This window comes from Harpia harpyja, chromosome 3, assembly GCF_026419915.1.
Source record: "Harpia harpyja isolate bHarHar1 chromosome 3, bHarHar1 primary haplotype, whole genome shotgun sequence".
NCBI lineage: Eukaryota > Metazoa > Chordata > Aves > Accipitriformes > Accipitridae > Harpia > Harpia harpyja.
The window spans coordinates 61,801,615-61,819,545 of NC_068942.1; the positions used below are offsets into that span (position 1 = coordinate 61,801,615).

Below are 17,931 nucleotides of genomic sequence, written 5' to 3' on the forward strand. Positions count from 1 at the left end.
TTTCTTTAAAATTCATTATATGAATCAAGGCTATTTACTTTTAATTTGGAAAGTGGGTTTTTCTAGTAACCTAAAATGGGTTGCTTTCTGCTCTCTTATATGCATGTTATTATTGGTATTGGTCAAATCTATAGGTAGTAAAATATTAAATATTAAATATTAATTGTTAAACAGCAATAATAAAATATCAAATATAACAATGGTCATTTTATGCGGTGTAATCTTGCTTCTAAATGATACTGTTTATTCACAAGAAGGATTACTGTGTGGAAAACAAAAAAAGATTTCTTACAGCAAATTATTCTATGAAGACTTGAAATGTAATTAATATCTCAGGAGGCTGAAATTTCTTGCAAAAGAGAATTCAACTGTACTGATCCAACATACATCATACCAGTATAACTATTTCCACATCAGATGTAATGTAGCCAATATTATTGTAACCTTAAAAGTCTTAGTACTAATCATAATAGGTTGTTGTTTTGTTTGGGTTTTTTTCTGGTACTATCCTGCTAAAAAAAAATGGCTACTGTGTTGTTTTTTATTTCATTTGAAAGAGATATATTGTCCATGTGAGTTAAGAGCAAGCCTTAAAATGACTTGCTCTAGACTTCTGAAAATATCCTGAAGAGTGGCCATCAGGAGCCAAATGCTGGCAAATGTTACACTAGATAAATAACTCCTTTCACTTTTTCAACGAGAACTCTTATAACCGAACCACACCAACAAGTTGTCAGCTTCCGAAGAACACTAAAAATTTTGCCCAAAACCCAAAGTGAAATTAATTAATTAAGAATGATGGAAGGAAAGAAAGAAATCAAAAACTATTCTAAGAATTAAAAGGGAACTATCTAAGAAGATTTTTATTTCCATTCTCATACATAGAAATTTAAACCCATTCTGTGATTTTAATAGTTCCTTTTCCATACCCCACAGGACTACAAGAAAAATGAAATACAGAATCCAAAGGCAGGGACTGGTAGAACGAAGTACTGCCCACTGTAGGAGAAGAGCAAGTTCAAGACCATCTAAGGAACCTGAAAGTGCACAAGTCCATGGGACCTTATGAGATGCATCTGAGAGTCCTGAGGGAACTGACAGATGAAGTTGCTAAGCCACTATCCATCATATTAGAAAAGTTGTGGCACACTAGTGAGGTTCCCACTGACTGGAAAAGGGGAAACATAACCCCCATTTTTAAAAAGGGGGAAAAAGGAAGGCCCAGGGAACTACAGGCCAGTCAGTCTCACCTCTGTGCCTGGCAAGATCATGGAGCAGATCCTCCTAGAAACTCTGCTAAGGCACATGGAAAATAAGGAGGTGATTGGTGGCAGCCAACATGGCTTCACTAAGGGCAAATCGTGCCTGACAAATTTGGTGGCCTTCTACAATGAGGTTACAGCATTGGTGGATAAGGGAAGAGTGCCTGATGTCTTCTACCTGGACTTGTGCAAAGCATTTGACACTGTCCTGCACAACAGCCTTGTCTCTAAATTGGAGAGACATGGATTTGATGGGTGGACCAATCGATGGATAAGGAATTGGCTGGACAGTCACACTCAAAGTGTTGTGGTCAAAGCCTCAATGTCTGGGTGGAGAGCAATGACAAGTGGTGTCCCTCAGGGTTCCATATTGGGACCAGTATTCTTTAACATCTTTGTCAGGGACATGGACAGTGGGATTGAGTGCACCCTCAGCAAGTTTGCCGACGTCACCAAGCTGTGTGGTGTGGTCGACACACTGGAGGGAAGGGATGCCATCCAGAGGGACCTTGACAGGCTTGAGAGGTGGGCCCGTGCAAACCTCATGAAGCTCAACAACGCCAAGTGCAAGGTCCTGCACATCGGTCTGGGCAATCCCAAGCACAAATAGAGGCTGGGCAGGAATGGATTGAGAGCAGCCCTGAGGAGAAGGACTTGGGGGGTGTTGGTTGACAAGAAGCTCAACGTGACCCAGCAATGTGTGCTTGCAGCCCAGAAAGCCAATTGCATCCTGGGCCACATCAAAAGTGTGGCCAGCAGATCAAGGGAGGTGATTCTCCCCCTCCACTCTGCTCTGGTGAGACCCCACCTGGAGTGGTGCAGTAATTCAGTTATATCAGTAAGAATTTAAATATAAAGAAAAAAAAAAAAAAATTGCTCATTGCAGTTCATCATTCATCCTTGGCAGTGACTGAGGCAGTATGGGATCACAAAATCCAAAACTTTGCAGAATGGGTGTGCCAAAGCAGGTGGAATTAAAACTGCATTTTCTTATTTTTGATTCCTTGAGTTTGAAACACTTTTTCAATCACCTTTCAACGCAGTGTGAATGTGGAAATATGGTCGTGTGTGCCCCTGTATTATAGCCATACCTCTGTCAATATGAGTAATGAAAGCTGTTAAAGGTTATACCCAAACATTGCTGAAAACGGGTTATTGGAGAAAGTAATTACAGGCACGTTCCATTAAGGAGTATGCAACAAAGGATGAGTTTGTTCTGTTTAGTGCAAAGCATTTCAGCTTCTCTAAACATTGTTAAGGTGTTATGTTCTCCTGTTTTGTGAGAAAGGCCAACATCACACAATTTCTGCAAAGAGCTCTCAGTTTGCAACTACACACTTACATTATAATTACAGAAGTGCAGTTTCTCTTTGTCCCATCATTCCTTTGTCTGCCATTCTTTACCTCCTTCATAAATAAGAAAACTTACATCTTAACTTGTTCCAAGTCTTAAAAGCACTCCAACTGTGGGATTTGGCTTTAGCTCATATACTCTGATTCCCAGTTTTAAAGCAAAAGAGCTAGCCCTGCAGGAAGGAAATAAAAAAAAGAAAAAAAAAAAGAAAAAAAATACATTTTTAAAAAAACTGATAGTTTTATTTCTTTGATTCCCTGAGTAGAGAAGGTGAGAGGTGGAAATCTCCAGTGTCTAGATGATATATACAAACGTACATTTGTAAAATTGATATCCGAATGTATTAATGATAAATGAGATCCCTAGCATGATGAGTATTTAAAATACCTTCAGTGACTCTGAAAGCAGAAGTTCTCCTTGTTATGTCTTCAGCACAAATACAGGCTTTTCAGATGGGCTGAGGCAACATTCCAGAGCAGATTAACACATTTGGTCTGCAGTGCTTCATGATCTTGACTTATCATGAACTCTGTGAACTCTAATTCTGTTAACACTGTCACAGAATCACAATGAAGACAACACAGCTCGACTACCAGAAGCTTAAATACTGTGGTTTTAAATAATGTTCATTTTAACCAAAAGATTCACTAGTGGGATATTCTGTGTATTTTATTCATGGTGAACCAAATGAGCTGGCAGGGTTGCCATTGTGGTTAGGCAGTAAGGAATTCTTTTATTTTAAAAACACTGTGATTAGTTTTGTGTGTACATGGGTGGGTGGAAGGGTGGGTGTGAGCAGCCGTAGATGAGTGCATGCATATGTAGACACAACAATGTGGTAGCCAAAGCCAAGAAAATTAAATGTCACTTTTTCCTATCCTTAGGAGTTTTATTAACTGTGGAGGCAAAAAATATTGCTGAACTGAAAAGAAAAAACTGAAAGAAAAAAACATAAACCCACATCTACATTAGACATAGTTAGCTATTATATATAGCAGATTCCTCAGGGTAGGTATTATGCATACTTTTCTATTGCAGAGTGCCTGAAGGAAGCTGTTGCTGTTTCTGGAAGCAATGATAAAATATATAAAAGGTGTAATCATCCTGATAATATTTAGCTGATGCATTAGTGGTGTGATCTTAGAATCAAAGAAAAAGCCTCTACTCTGCCACAGAAATGTGGGGGGGTTTCTGATGGAGCACACTGGCAAGGCAGCATGCCAGAAGCTGAAGACTGTTCTATGCCCGTCTTCCTCAACACCGCCAATCCACTGACTTGTATTAGTGTACAAGTCACAAAATATATAAAGACTTTACACTCTCTTTTACATCGTTTTATGGGGTTTGGTAAAAATTAAGATTTGTCTCCACTTTCACATTTGTATAATCTGTTACAGAATTAGCCTAGACTTTCTTCAGACATATTTAATCCCTATTGTTAATAATAACAATAATAATAATTATCAATATGGGACATAATTATCAGAAATATAAATAAATAGGAAATATTTATTAACTTTAATGTTAGTAGCATTAAAGTAGTAACTTTAATGCTATTGCATTAACAGCTGATATGTTTTAGTGTGTTCATATCTTACAAACAGTTCAAACACTTCCCACAAATCAGGAATCCAAAGGTGATTTCATTTTAAGATGTTTTGAATTTGTAGCTAGTAATCGTAAGATTAAAAAAACAAAACAAAACCCTTTGACATAACATTTATGGTCATGAGACTTTTAAAGGGAAAAATAAGGTCTTCTGAAGCTAAGCCAAATATAGCTAGGAGAAAATAAAGAAAACAGGCAACTGTTCCCTATACCCTGAGGCTCTTTGGAAAACCCTAGCTTAAGACACCTCTGAGGGGATTTAGCATCATAACATCTCAAAGATATCAAAATGGCATGTATGAAATACACTGGCACTTTCTGCTGAACCCTGACATATTTGGAAGTTTAGGGTTTTTTGTTGGATATGTATTCATTACTCAGATATCTGGATTGGGAACTGAACTGGAAATATAATGTGATAAAAACTCTCCTGTGAGATATCTTGCATCTGTTTTTTTCTTCTAAAATGTAATAGTCATAAGCACATGAAAACCAAAACCAATGACAACCAGCCAATTGAAAAAACCTGAAACCCAAAGATACATTTCAGTTTGAATAATTTATTTTATTATAAGGGAAAAAGATAAATGGAAATAAGAACAAAGGTAATGTCTCTATTAGAGAATACAGTGTATACTTATTTGTAACATGCTGAATCAAGTCTGGCTCACAAACCGCCTACAGACAGTAACATAAAAAAAGAGTACATAGAAAGGAAAATGTAGTCTTGCCACCTCATCAGCTATTTCATAGCTATATGCATCTCAAGAAAGTTATATTAAAATCCAGACATGTTTAATTTAGTTAGTGGGTTTTTCTTCATTGAGTTCACTGGTGCCAGGGTCTTGTGAGAACTGTCTTCATCACAATATTTTCTAATACTTACCATTCTAGTTAAAAACATATGTCTTTTTCACTTTAAGATGGAATCCTGATTTGCAACCTTGGAAACGTTTGAGTGATCCAGACTTGTTATATCCTCTTGATTGGGTAATTTTTTTCTAGTACAAAAGTGTCAAGCCAGTCTAGCAATCATCCACAGACAATAGCTGCAATGGACAGAAATCCAGAAATATTGTTTGTTATATTGAAACTGTGAAATAAAAGCAAACCAGCAAGTATTAAAGGCTTTTAAAGATGGTCTGTTGTTCAAGAAGGACTGGCTCACCATGAGCTCTAACCAAAGTTCTTGAAAGATAAAAAGTTATTTTAGGCAACTTATCATATTTTCACTTAGCAAAATATTCTTTAGTACCTCCTCATTCCAAAAGGTGAAGGTCTTGAACATTTAGTTTACTGCTGGCACTGTAAAAATAAGAACAAACCCATCACTGAAGTAAAATCTTTCAAATAGCTGTGACTAATTCAGCAGATGATACTGATGAACAAAAATTATTTTGACTAACATAATTGTAGTCTAACATTATTCTTAAGAAACAATTCCAAAATGCAAACAAAAAATGTTTATTTCTGTAGTTTTCAAATTTATTTGGTGGAAGACATTTCAGTCCATACTAGGCATTTTTTATGTATTTTTCATCAGAATCATAGTATCTGTTATAGCTATTTTGCTATTTGAGCTATATGTTTAGCAACTTTTTTTTCTGCTCTCTCTATAACTTTCTAGGAAGTCATAGAGACTAGCTCAGACATCCATGTGAGTAACTATTTGCAGTTCTTTCTCTGTCTTTGTTTTGGTTGGAAACAAAATTTAATGCCCATGAACATCCATTAAGGGACAATTGATGTCACCAGTAAGTTTTCCTCAGCTCATAGAGATAGCACAGGTCTCAGCATGGGGCAAGAGAAACACTGAATAAGACCTTGAGAACTTACTGAAAGGAGAAAAAAATCCATACTATGACTTAGCTGTTGGTATTTCCTCATGGCTTATGAAGTAGGTTCAAGCTACTTTTCTCCACATTGATTTCTTCAGTCTTACTAAGGTGAAAGAGACCATCTTCCTCAAGAAATGTTGGAAGAAAAGAAAATCTAGTGTGCCTTTTCAAAGCTAGTAGGGACTCTCTGGAACAAACTCATACAATTTCTAAACACAAGGATTTCTATTTTTCTCCCTTTGCATAACTCCCTCCCCTCCCCACTAGTAAACAGGTATGTAGGAAGTTGGTTGGTTTTCAGCAGAGCTCTTAACACTTTATAGGACTCTTTAGGATCTTCTCAGATAAAAGCCATTAGAGAAAAGGCAAGACACTACTAGTACATTCCAAAACAGTTTAATATAGTGGGTGTGGGGTTATACGTCTGTACATGTGTGTGCACATAGCTGCCTGCCTCTCCCAAATGTCCATAGCTATCTGGAAAAAACATCTATTCTGAATTTTTCTTTCCACAATGATTTTTTTCTGACCATGAACAAAGACAAATTTCCAGACAGAAAACGTGATGAAGCATAGTAATGGTTGAAAACTGTTTCTTAATCCAACTTTTTGCTTGAGTCACTGTGAGGCTTTGAGCAAATCTGAATCTCTCAGTTTCAGGTTCCTCAACTTTATACCACAGATAATAACTTTTATCTGTCTTGCAACGGTGGGGTGAAGATTGGCTTGTCTCTCTGGAGCACATAGAGAACATAAATACACCATGAGTAGTCATAACATGGGAAAAGCCTGGCAGCTGTCTGAATGACTCTCCTGCTTTGGATGCCCTATGCATCCCTCTTGAATTAAATGCCACTAATACTGGTCTTTCAGATCCAAAGTCACTTTGTCCAGTGACTTTGCAAATAGATTTTCCGACTTCTACAGACCTTTCTGTTGAGAAAATGTCACACTCAGAACTTCCAATTTATTATACAGAATTTAAAGGGGAATGTTTGTTTACAATACAAAGCCTGAGGCTCAAAGCATGGGAGTGTGTTATGTGGCCAGTCTCCACAGTGCTAAAATGGCAGTAAGCAGCAGAAAAAAACACTGCAGTGAGGGCTGCAATCATGTCCAACACTTAAATTATAATCTCAGTAAGCTGGATAAAAAAAGGGACTTCGTCTAGAAGTACATTTGATTTTGTGTTAATGAGGGATCTCACTTAACTCCACCCACCTGCTTCTGTGTGAACTTGCAAAACTGTCTTTTCTCAATCTTCTCTTTCTTCATTTGAATCAGAGGATTCGGTACATCCTCACTCTCACAGAAAGGTCACGCTTGTGAAGAAAGGCCACCTAAAAATCATCTAAGCCTAAATGAGAATAAAAATATGTTTGTGTGTGGACTTGTGGTGGTGGACGTTTTCTTGTATTTGGAGAATCTAATTCCTTCTTCGTCCTAATTACCCAAGCCCTAGAATAAGAACTGCTATTTTCATATGAAAACACTTGAACTTAAAAATGCACCTGTGGGCAAAGCTTTTCTGGTCCTCAGACCTTGACATCCTTGATCTTTACTGCACATGTGATTTTGATAACTGTGTCTTTTAGTCACCAGCTGGTAATGAAAATGTGAATTTTTGAATGCAAATGTGGATTTCACTTCAGCTTGTGTGGGAGACTTGATAGAAATTTAGACCATAAGGCATCCATGTGTCTAATATTAATGAACTGTTAATCCTGAAGTTACAAGACTGATAACAAAAAATACCATTGGGATAGAAAAACATTCTTCTTCAAATCTTTCATCCACTCCTCCCTCCATCTATGAAATGGCAAAAGATGCAAAATGGATTTCCCCAACTAGTTCAGCCTTTGTGATTTAGTGCATACCTGTTTGACCATCACTTCACAGGTAATGCTTTCTTTACCAAGGATTTCCAGCTCTTATCGGAGGAGGCTGACACATTCTAACACAATACGGAGTGAGGAAGTTCATTGTTTGATTGATGAGTCAGAGTTCCAGACCCAATAGTAATTAATTTCATTATGTTGCCTAGTGTCTGTGCTCTTCAAAAAAACCTATGATACAGTTTGTTGGATTTTTTTCAGTGAATTACCCCACATGGATTTCTCTTGTTAGTCCCACAGAGACAAAATGTTGGATCCTTACAGAAAATGTTTCCTCTTAACAAATGAAAATGCTTGTTTTCCGCTTTTACCTGTCTTTTTTACATAAATAGTGAACTTCAGCCTGCAAGTTCAGCACCTTTTCATCAGCTGATAGGTTCATTAAAAAAAAACAAAACAAAACACCATGAGATGTGAATAAATAATTATAATGAAAATAGCTCATAGTCAATCTTTCCACTGTGTAATGACCATAACAGATCAATAACACTTTAATTGGATTGCTGAATTATCTTTTCTATTAAGGACAGTAACTTTTGCTTCATAAATGGAAAACTAAACTGTTACATATGGGATTTCTTTTTTAATCTCTCACTTTATTTCTTTGAAAATATGGCATGTGAGTTTAAAACACAAATAACAAGGGCAGGAACTATAAATGTATTTTACAACATAACAGTGAAAAAATTATTAGGCCTCTTTTCACTAAAAGTTGCAGATGTTATTATTTCACACTTGTAAAATTGCAGGTGGGAGGTACATATTCTTAGTACAAAACCAAAGGTTCATTCCAAAAAATTATGGGAGACCGGGACAGGAAGGTAACAGGGAACCAAAGAAAGCCAGATTCAACGATGGGATTTTTGTGCTATTGTTCGAAATGCTTACCCAGCTTGATAAAGTCTGTATCACACTCATCATCTTTGACACACGTATTTTCTGAGCAGCTGTCAGAGCCTACTGACCTCATGTGGCTGGCCCAGGTCCTGCCTTGCCAAGCAGCCCCTCTGACACCCACCTGTACCTGCATGACCCACGCAGGTGGTAGCAGCTTCCCCGAGAGGAAAGTAATGGAGGCACAAGACCTGGAGGAAACCTGGATTTTATTCTCAGATTTAGCATTCGTGGGGAGGGAGAGGAAGGAAGGAATTCTCTAGCTCTGTTTCCACCTCTATTTATGAATTACGTAAGCTCTTAAAACAAGGAGAAACTCCTTTTACTGATTGAAGGAGCACACAGTATCCTTTGCTGAACTCTTTCAAAACTTTTTTGCTACAACTAACAAGAATCTATTGCAAATCCCAGTGTATAAAATACACTCAATTAGAAAATCCGAATTTCTGAATTGTTCAGATACATGTCCATGTCTGTGCAACCATTTCTTAAGGTACCACAAAATAATGATCAGCATAATTATTTTTAACTTCTTTTTTTTTAATTTTCATTTCCTGCTTTATTAGCTGTAGGTGTAATTGTTGGCAATGCCATGGTCATAATCAGAGAGAAGGATATTCAGTAACAAAAATATCCTTCAGTATAGGAGTGTGTATATATATATTATATAAATATAAAAAATATAAATATAATATCAAATACAAATATAATAGCAAATACAGCAATCACATACAGTAAGTCTGGAGGTTTATTACATCAGAAGACTATGCGTCTAGGCCCATGTAAGCATGAGCATGTTGCCTCCGTCTCCTATTCCATAATGTTTCTTGAGAAAGCCCAGTTAGGATCAGAACATGGAGAAGCGCAGGCTGAATGAAATGAATTTTTCAGGTTAACAATATTGAAATAAAATTAAATCAGAGGCCAGACCAATAAAATGATCAGCTTTTCATAGGAACTTAGATCTGCCTATGTTTTTGTATGAGTAAAATGGATAGATTTTCAATATTGTACCTTGAAAAATGTGTCACCAAGTGACATGGCCTTCACCTTTAAATCTGAGGTGAAAATAAGAAGGTCTGTCTTTCATTAATCTTGCAAACATATTTTGGAAATTTTGCTGTTTTGGCTGGCTGAAGTTTCCTAAATTCCAGGAGGAAAGCTCCCTTTCCTGTCTTCTGCCATAAATAACATCTTTTTCTTAATGTATTTCACTATTCAGAACAGTTTCTAAGCCTGTTCAACAAAGCTGTCAGGGCAAATGAATTGCTCTCCCCTGATGTTTGTTATTAACAGATTGTATACTGATAGGATAATAACCTCTTTCTTCATACATGAAAGGCATTCTTGTGAGCTGGATTACAACTTGAGATATAAAAGACGTGCTCGGTGGATAACTTCCAGGCTACTTTGTACCACATTGCTCTCCCATAATTTTGTGTTTGTTATCTTGAACAAGTGACAGTAACCACCGATCAGAAACTGAAATTTATGTGAAATGAGTACCACATGTATGATGTTTACTTCAGTCTGGGCAAAGCAGGGATAGATCATTATAGCCACAGAGCTGTGTGTTTTAGACTGTGTGCAATTTAATATCAAGTGCCATATCTTGAATATACAATAGCAAAAAAGAGACTGGTATGAAAAATAAACCACTTGTCATATCATGTGTTAGTTTCCAGCAAGGCTTTGGGGTGGTTTTGTCAAACAAGTACTTATTTGTTTGTTTTAATATGTTGAAATGATAATTTTTCTTCTATGGTGGATAACTGTACATGTTTTTAATGTATGTAAGCTATTGCTACTCATTTAAAGATTTGAAGGAGAGTGGCAAAGGTTTTGCTAATAAAAAAATAAACTCCTTAAGATCATTAGAAAGTGAAGATGTGAATGACAAATAACTTCAGCCAAAAGCAAGATATTTCGGTATCAAAAGACCTTTCATACAAGCTGGAAAAGTCCAGAGTTCAGAGTTCATTTGTGCTTCTGCCATATCACTGAAATATAAAGTACAAGACAACATGTACCCCTTCATTTTTATAAATTGGCAGCATTTTGTTGAGATTTATGAAACCTTGCTTTGAGTACCTGAAAGAGACACTTAAATTAGGAACTTACTAAGCTTAAATTCCTCTTGTAGTCAGTCTAATATAATGGACAATTCACCCTGAAGCTGAATTACAAGTTTAGAGTGTCCATCTCTCTAAATTAAAGGTAGTGGAAACATAAGGAATTTGCACTCAGTTAAGTGACTGAAATTACATGTCAGTCCAATTCTGAGCTACACAGGTGTCACTTTAGTCAGTTAAAGAACCTGAAATCAAAATTTCAGGCAGCATCTGGGGGGAAAAAAATAAAAAAATAAAAAAGCTGGCTGGTGATTCTTTTTCTGTCAGATCATTTCTTGCAGGGAATACTGATGACTAATTGAAAATGTGCTTCAAATATCTGGGATTTATGGATTTATTTTATTTTATGGATTAAAATCTTAATTATTTTTTGTGTTTGTTCTATGAATGTTCCCACTCTGGAATACTTCAGTTTAAAGTAGAAATATTTAGAAATATGCGGTCCCAGGGCACAGTGAGAATTGTAATATAATTGTTTATGTCCCCATTGCACTCTATATGAGCTTTGAATAAAATATTTTCTGTGATGTATTTCTTGTTCTTTCCAGTATAATTCAAAATGCACTTAAAGCAAAGACTTTTTTCCATCACATATATTTTTTGACACTCTGTAAGAAAGCCATATATCTTGCTATTTAGAGGACGGTGTAGATAGACATATAGAGGATATAAACAGAGATATTTTTTTTTTTTAAAGGCAAACTCCTATTAATCCTAAGAGGAGTTTCTATTACATGTTTTCAGGATAAGTTCTGAACCTGTTGGAAGCTCGTCATGGACAGTATCAGATATTTTATTTCTTTTTAGCATCCTGATGTCATGTCTATGTTAATTATGGTATGTGGATGTAAACCTGAGGGATTTCTGCTTTGTGCTGAGTGAGAACACCACCATATGACATGTCCTGCTAGTTATTCTAGATTGCTCTTCTCTGAACTTCAGCTTTTGCTGACAAAATATTTAAATTCCAAATTCAGCAATTTAGGAGAACAATAAAGATTAACTTTTGCTTATATGTTGTTTTGCAGCTGTGAGTTTGGACACTGGATGTACATTCTGATGGGTTCCAGTTCAGTACCTTTTTTACATTAACCTTGATGTAAATTGAATCTGTGATTGTCGTCTTGAATGCAGCAATATTCCTGAAAGTTTGCCTTAATGATTTATACAGACTAGATTCTCCACTGATATGTCAAAATACAACTCCTTTAACATCAATGACAGTTTTCAGACACTGAGAAATTTTGGCCTAGGTTTATTTTTAAATTATGTTGTCATTTCAGATATATATATGCAGATAGATACACTATATATATATAAAAAATATATATATATTTGTGTGTGTCTGCATATATGTATTCATATAAACATAAAAGACAAGAATTGAACTGAAATATTGAAAAATAATGCATAATTTCAGAGATATTTCTCTTTCATTTATCTCTCAGATTATGATGTGGTTTTCTATGAGCCACAAACTCAGAATTCATCACCTATTTGTTTTGACCTGTTTAGCAATAATATTTAGTATACTTGCTTATAGTCTTTGTTCAGTGACCTTAATATTTCTGTGAGCAATTTCAAAACTGAATAGGTATGAAAAAGTTCCTACATTAAAACAAAAAAAACCCCTTTCTATTTCACTTTATTTTTAAGATGTTCTTCATTCAGTATACAAAATTTTCAACACCACACACCCAAGAACATGCTCTGAAGTTCCAATCTAACTCTTTCTACATTTTCTGCCAGAAAGCTAGAAGCTAATGTACAAATTATTTTGCTTTCTTCTGAGGTTTCAAGAATTATGACCAAATTCTTCATCCAAAACTGTCTGCACACAGCTCTCTACTGCTTTAATGGGACACTATCAGTTTGGAAAACCATTTTACTGTCTATTTGTAGGTAACAGCTGCCATTCTCATAATTAATTTTCCCACAAGTTTTTAAACAGTTTATTCCGAGAAAGATTTTGGTGGGTAGCCAGCTTCAGTTTCTCTGTTATGTAGACCATCAACATCTTCCTTACTGAAGATTTTATAAATATCAGCTAAGAATAAGATATGTATTTTGTTGCTTTGTTGTCTGCTAATCACATTTGTAACAACATCACTTTAAAGGGATAGATTGATGGATGAATGGATCTGAAAGGACAATTTGGGTTTTGCTTTTCAAATCATATATAAAAATTGCATGCAATTATAAAGTTGGCAAGGTATGTTAGAACAAGAAAGGTAGAGAACTAGAAAGAAGAGGCTCCATTCCCTTCAACAAAGACTGAATCTCTCTCTTCCTCTCTGTATACTTAGAGATACAGCAGAGAGATGATGATGAATTTAATATGCATCAGCATAGGTCTTCTGTTTTAACTCAAGTGTGATACACAAAGAGCCTGATGAGGAACTACGTGGGAGTCTTAGCATTAGAAAAAGGAGTTTGAGTGCTTATAAGGCTGTGAAGAATGTTAATACTATCTGAGGCATCTACTATATCTGTGACTTGACCAATGTCATCATAAATTAAGAAAATTACTACTATGCTAACAACATTCACATGGATATCTAGTCTTTAATTTAAGAGAGTGAATCAATACAGCAGTACACACAATGTGAGGAAACTTTATGCAAATTGATAAACTATGTCTTGCTAAATATATTCCAGATCTCCAGAGCCCCCTGTGCTTCCCTAAATAATGACTGCCTGTTATAGAAGGACAACATTTGCATTCTCAGAGGAGGAGGAGCTGCTCTGTCACACCAGCAATTGCAGTGACTAATAAATCAGACAATTCTGACAAGTCTTCCAGCATGGGGTGTGGACAGAGTTGAACAATGCAAAGAGATAGGACAGCTCTATGCAGAATTTATTCTGGATTACTTGCCCTGAGGGTCTCACTAGACAAAACCCACTGCTTCCAGCAACTATTAAAATTTTTATTAAATCTGAACCATGCATATAATGACTCATAAAGGCTGGAGAATAGCATTTGCATGTAGAAGCCAAACAGTTGGTGTCACACCCTATTTTCCTGTTCCCACCGCTCTTCCAGGCAGAGATGATGCAGTGTCTGCATACAATCTTGCTTGCTCCAAAGGCAAGGTTTATTTGAGTTAAAATCATTCTCACAAGTGTCATGACTGTTTATGTGTTGCTAGGGGACAAGTGCATATGTAATTACACGGTTTACGTCCATCCACAACAGCGATAGCTGCACACTGACTTCCAAGTGCAGCTCTGAGCACTTAGTCTTAAAAGACAACATTACATACAAGGAATTGGGACAGTGAACCAACTACCTAAAGATTTATAGATTTACAAACAGAAAGGAATTTTAGCCAGTCAAGTCTGTCTTCCTGGATAACACTGGCTTCACAATTAAATTCATCTACCCCTGCAACAAGAGCAATTTTTTCTTCATAAATGGACTATTTTCTATTGGGAATGGAAGCAGCAGATAAAAGGATTTATGATTTACCAACAAAAAGGAGCCAAATGTAAGTTAAACAAAAGTTGAAGTCGTATTGCTCAAAGGGTTAGTTATCTGAGGTGAAAAAAAATTATACAGTACTTTTGAGTGTTTTCCTTTTTTCTAACTCTTTTGTTCTCATTAAAAATAATTTACTTTGTCATAACTGCCTAAAGAAACACAGTTAGCACTGTATTTCATATTAACAAATTATGATTTTTAAATAGATGTGTATATATTATTTCAACCCTATCTCTCTTCAGACCAGGAAAAGCTGTCTCCTCATTACAAAGTAGTTGTTTAAAATCAGGCTGGTTTTGAGTTGTGGGTTCACACAGAAAGGTGAAATTTTTTTCAGAACATAAAACATCTTTTCTTTTACCTGATAGTTCCACACCAGATACATGGATTTTCTTTAAACTTTACAAAGAAAAACAAAAGAAAGAAAAAAAAAATCTCAAACTTGGCTGATGAAAATGCAGTCAAAATGTCAAATAATAATTGATTTCCACCCTGTAAGTCTGAAGAAAAAAGAGGAAATAACGAGTCTGAATTACAATATCATTTCTACCACTATAAATATGTAATACTCCAGTTACCATCAGTGGAGTTCTGCTGTGTGCAGAAATTAGGAGTCCAGCCCAGCACATCTCCATCTGAACCCTCTTATGGGTTGGAAGAATCATTTTTCATTTTTCTGAAATTAAACTTCAGTGAAGGTTTTATACTTTGAGTTTCTGTAACCTTGGCCACAGGTTGCTAACCTCTCCCTCAGGCTAGCCCATTCTTCCCCTTGTCTGACCCCATGTGTTCATGTCTTTCTGGCAGAGATCCCAGGTACAGGGAAATACTCTGCCAAACCCAAGCTCAGTGTGAGGACACATCTCAGTTCCAAAAGAAGAACATTTCTAAAGAGGAGAGAATCTTACGTGAGGAACCTCATCCTCACAAAAGCAAAGATGCTTGCATATGTGTAGTGCACCCAGTCACAGTAATGAGTCTTTCCAATTTAAACCACCTGCTCTTGAGGATTCATGTAAATAATTTCTAAATGCCAACACCCCTTCAAGTCTTCATAGAAAAAGCAAAATAGAATAAAATCGTGTTCCTGTTATTGCTATAACTCCACAGTGAAGACATTGTACGACAACATCTAGTGAAGTAAGACACTGTGATTTTAGGAACAAATGTTTTAATACTGTAAAATCTGAAACATAAGCAGCACCCAAATCAGTATTAAAAGTTCCCCATGCCCACACTTTGATTTAGCCAGCTAGATTTGTCAGACATATGTCACTTTAACATTATAGTAGTAATGTTTGGTGTGGTACATTTTCTTCAGTCAAGTCATCTTTTCCCTCATGTTTCTTTACAAGGCTTAGTTCCCCTTGTTCAAACAAATGCTAAATTACACAGACATGGTGTAATGAACTTTTATTGCAATAAATATCACTATTATTTAGCTAGAGAAACTATTCCTTCATGCCTTAACAGAAACCAATTAATAAAAATAGTGCAAAGCAACAATCATGTTTTATGTTCTTGCCAATACCGACAGCTTATGTAGATAATACATTTGTGGCTAGTTGCAGGCTGCACTTAAATCTGTGCTGGCCTGCTTAATCCTCTTCTGCCTAAAATGTCCCACTGCTGAGAGGCTAAAGATAGAGTCTTGCCGAGCTGAGAAATGTGATGTGCTGGAGCAGGTGGAAGCCAGGATTAGAAGGCTTTCAGCAAGCCTGGGAAAGGCCCAGCTCCGAGGCATGTCCAGGCAATAGCTGCAAAAGAGGACTTTATTTCCCTTCACTTCAGAGAACCCGCGGAAAATCCCTGCTGCTGCTGCTGGATTTACCAGGGTCACTATGGAATTTTTAAAGTATGAATCAGCATGTTGTGGCATCCACTTGCTTGGTGTCCTCTGCTTCTTTTTAGCTTTCCTCTTTTGACAGTCTAAATATTGATCCTAGCACAAGCAAACCATCTCCTAAGAGGCTCAGAAAGAACTGATACTAGAGAATCTAGAGATCCTGAGCATTGCTCACACTCTGGCCTTACCCCAAACTCTAGAATTCCCTTTCCCTTGTGTTCTTGCTGCTGGTCTGGTTTGGAATACATACGATCTTTTTGCCTTGTGGAAAATAATATGACGTGAATAAATCAGAGCTGATGATAGGTATTTCTGAAAAAATGCTCTGCCTTGCACTAGCCTGAACTGGATTTTTTCTCCGTCCATTTAAGTCATTGCAAACAGTTACAGCCCAGTTATTTCAAGTTTAGTATTGAGTAAGCTCCCTCCCTGGTATTTAGACCTTATTGAAGGAAAGGCAGCTACATGATGCAGATGTTAATTTGGACTTCTTAAATGCATTGCCTTATTTGGTAACATTGTTATGAGCTGCTGTTTAGACTGGATACAAGATCAGAAAGAGGGAAGGAGGGGGGAGAGAGAGAGAGTTAAGAAGTGCCACACCTAGTGCTTCTGAAGGAGTGAGTACTTATCTGTCTGCATCCTTCTGAAGAGATAAACACTGAATTCTCCCTGTGTCATTTCCCTGTTGAGTCATCCCCCTATTGCTGAAACAGTTTCTTTTGCCTTTTGAGCTGCCTAGCCCATATTTCTTCTTGATAGATGTGGTGTGCAAAGTGCAGGGGAAAGAGGAAATGTGCCACCACAATGTCTTTGTATGCACAAGGTAAGAAGGCACATGCTGATCAATGTACTATTTATCTGTTAGAGAATGGTGACAGCCATTTGAGGGTTAGATGAGGGCATACTTCTCTATCTCCCAATCATTATTCATTGCTACTCTTAGGTCAGCAGTAGTAAAAGAAAAGGTACTCTGGAGTTCTGAACCAAGAGTCGAGACTCTGAGCCCTGATGTGGCAGTCAAACTTCCGAGCTCCAAGACATCCGAGGAATGAATGCTCCAAGGAGTACTGATAGCCTGAGAAATCCAGATGGATTCTTCAGAGGGATGCAAGGATGCTGTTTCAGTGTTGAGAGGGATCTGCTTTCTCTTTACTCCTTCAAGAACAGCTTTAGGATTGGTTTTTTTACCTTAAAAATCTGCATAGAGTCTTTTCCCTATCTTTTTTGAGGAAAGAAATGTTCAGATATTTAGCTTTTCAGAGATTTTCAGGTACAAAGATGGACACAGAGGGGAGAAAAGTGCAGAAGATGACTGCATACATCATACAGCTCCACAGGGTAGATACTAAGGCTGTCATCAGAAAATGCCATTTCCTTCAGCATGCTAGAAATGGAATCAGTAATTTTCAAAAGAAATGTTTTCTGCATCCAAAATCACAATTTGTAGGCATTCTATTGAATGTTTCAATTCTAGTGAAGCATTATAGTTCTAAAAACCTGTTGTCAAACCATGACAACATATGCCCATTTTCTTTTGCAGTGGCTAGGGCTCCCAGCTGCTGTGGCTTGGTGCACCCTCATGATGTAAATTGCACTGCAGCGGAAACCTCAAGGT

General features: G+C 36.7%; 1 long non-coding RNA gene across 1 annotated transcript; it reads right to left on the reverse strand.

Moving 5' to 3' along the window:
• Nucleotides 1–4,768: 4,768 nt before the first annotated feature.
• LOC128140233 (uncharacterized) lies at nucleotides 4,769–7,431 on the reverse strand. The gene is made up of 2 exons (XR_008234659.1): nucleotides 7,284–7,431; nucleotides 4,769–5,529 (listed from the first exon to the last, which is right to left on the reverse strand). It is a non-coding gene; the product is annotated as an uncharacterized LOC128140233 (long non-coding RNA).
• Nucleotides 7,432–17,931: the final 10,500 nt, after the last annotated feature.